Source organism: Cucumis melo, unplaced genomic scaffold (genome assembly GCF_025177605.1).
Source record: "Cucumis melo cultivar AY unplaced genomic scaffold, USDA_Cmelo_AY_1.0 utg000165l, whole genome shotgun sequence".
Classification (NCBI taxonomy): Eukaryota; Viridiplantae; Streptophyta; class Magnoliopsida; order Cucurbitales; family Cucurbitaceae; genus Cucumis; species Cucumis melo.
This window is the reverse complement of record NW_026123807.1, coordinates 22501-25208: the sequence shown is the minus strand read 5'-3', so window position 1 is coordinate 25208 and position 2708 is coordinate 22501. Positions and strand designations below refer to the sequence as shown.

Below are 2708 nucleotides of genomic sequence, written 5' to 3'. Positions count from 1 at the left end.
TATAATCTACTGCCCTCTTATTCAATGCAATCATCTGATGAAGTCTCATCAGACTACCTTTACCCTTACATTGTTTATAAACAAACTCAAGCAAAGAATAGCAGCGAAATTCAAAAAAGGAAAAGGAGGTAGGTTCGAACTAAACTCCTTCCTTTTTTTGTACTTATAAAATCTTCTTAAAAAAAAGAAATAAAAACGAAACTTAAACTTTCAAAAATTCTTAATTACCTCACTAAGAGAGATAGATGGGATCCTTGTTTGTATTAATATCCTCTTTCCTTGAATTAGTAGTGGGACGTATATATCAAAAGTTAAGTGTTAAATTTTAATAAGATAGATTATTTCAAATTCAAATTAGTAATTGAATTTACTAATTGAGGTTACAAAAAATCGGAGCCAGAACGGATATATTTTGCTTTCAGACGAAAAATTAGATCAAAGTTTACTATGTAAACTTTATTTTGTATCGTCCAAATTCCCTTTATGTATGTGCTTTCCGGAAACGTATAGTACTCTATTTCATTAGAAAAATCGGGCGTAATCAACTAGACCCAGTACGCCTTCGAATCCTGAATATGATGCTACCAATAATTGTGGTAATTCACATATGGCACATATGTCTTTCTCCCATCAATTAGTACTCGTTGAAGAAATCAAAATTCCCATATTTTTTTGTTGAAAAATGTGGAAAAAAAATAAGAGAGATCCCGTTTGGAATAAAATTCAGTTATGTTATTTGTTCTCTCTTTCACAGGAAAGGAAGAGATTAATTGATGTATTTTTTTTTTATTGGATTTGGATCCATCGGGACTGACGGGACTCGAACCCGCAGCTTCCGCCTTGACAGGGCGGTGCTCTGACCAATTGAACTACAATCCCAGGGAAATAAAGTGTACAACATATGTTGTTGATTTAATTTCCTTCAAACCTTTCTATGTAGATTTTTGATTCGAATTGTCATATTCTACCAGACAGAGACGCGAGTAATAAAGTAATAGATTGATATGCGCGGAGACATGGACTTTAGTGTGAGAAGCATGGATTAATATTTATTTTTTCGTTATTGTAAAATTGATTGATTATCAATCTGTCAATGAATAAAAAAAGAGTTTTTTTTTTTATTCTTTCATATCAAGTCAAGTATTTCTGTAGAAGGACAAATAGGTTATATCATTTTATGGTGGATACGCGATATATTGGGCCGAGCTGGATTTGAACCAGCGTAGACATATTGCCAACGAATTTACAGTCCGTCCCCATTAACCGCTCGGGCATCGACCCGGGAAGAATCAATTCCAAGCTTGTTGATAATCCATGATCAACTTCCTTTCGTAGTACCCTACCCCCAGGGGAAGTCGAATCCCCGCTGCCTCCTTGAAAGAGAGATGTCCTGGACCACTAGACGATGGGGGCATACTTGCCCGACTGCCATCATACTATGATCATAGTATGAATAGTTTTTTGAAATTGTCAATATAAAATAAATATAATGGACTAATATGATGCAATTCGACGTATTTTTCTTTCTTTCATTATTCCATCGAAATTTTTTTATTTGTGATTTCTATTTATGAATCGTTCATTCTAATCACCATTCCCCATATAATTCTATATAGAAATTATTTTATTTTAAATTGCATTTTTTTTTTATTTATTTCATTTAAATAATATACATAAATTTGCAAATTGGAATATATAGTTATATTACTTATATTATAGAATATCAAATGAAAATAGTGATTAGTAGTGATTAGAGGAAACCTCTAAAATAAACAAAAATAATAAATATTAGAAAAAAAAATATTCTTTTTTTATTTTATTCTTTTTTTATTTAAATAATACGAAGGCTAGTACCCTTCGGGAATTGGTCTGCCATATGCTATAAACAGGATTAAACTCCATTTCTCATACTTTCACTCATTGATTCACTCATTGTTAAGATTAGGTTAGGTATATTTCGATCTCACACTAAGCCAAGAAATTAAAAAACGATAAATTTTGAAATCTGGGGATAGGGATCAACAAGTTATTGAAAATTTTTTTCTCGCCAAATAGAATTGCTTTATCAATGATTCGGTGAATGTATCTATGTTCAATTCGTGTGTGTACATGTATGAATCAAATTCATTTCGTTAGGATGGGGCTCATCAATTTAATTAGGGATCGGTCGTATGATGAAACAATTCATTGCATTGATCAAATCCAATATCAAAAAACTATTTTACCTATACTCATTAGATAAATCCAATTTTTCGTTACTCAATGAGCGACTATGTAGATAAGATATATTTATGTACATATCTTATTATTTATAATTTATAATAATTATATACACTCAACTCATCGTGGCTAGTGTCTGACTCAGAAATTGAATCAAATAGGCCTTTTTAACTCAGTGGTAGAGTAACGCCATGGTAAGGCGTAAGTCATCGGTTCAAATCCGATAAGGGGCTTTGGCTTTTTTCATAAAACTCCAGCCGTAGTATTCATATTTGATTGAGGGGAGAATAGACGACATATTGTTTTTTTTTTTGTAATAAAAAAAGTACAAACCCTATCATTTTAATTTCATTTTTTTATAAAAAAGTTATCTTTAATTATACCAAGTTATTATTATAATGAATAATATAATAGTAATTATAGTTAGAAACTCAAAATTAGAAATTATATAGTGACACATTTTTTTATTATTTTGATTCTAGAATTTC

General features: G+C 30.8%; 2 non-coding genes across 2 annotated transcripts; one reads left to right on the top strand and one right to left on the bottom strand.

The window, feature by feature from the left end:
* Nucleotides 1-1197: 1197 nt before the first annotated feature.
* TRNAY-GUA (transfer RNA tyrosine (anticodon GUA)) lies at nt 1198-1281 on the bottom strand. The gene has a single exon. It is a non-coding gene; the product is annotated as a tRNA-Tyr (tRNA).
* Nucleotides 1282-2381: 1100 nt separating this feature from the next.
* On the top strand, nt 2382-2453 carry TRNAT-GGU (transfer RNA threonine (anticodon GGU)). The gene has a single exon. It is a non-coding gene; the product is annotated as a tRNA-Thr (tRNA).
* The last annotated feature ends 255 nt before the right edge of the window (nt 2454-2708 follow it).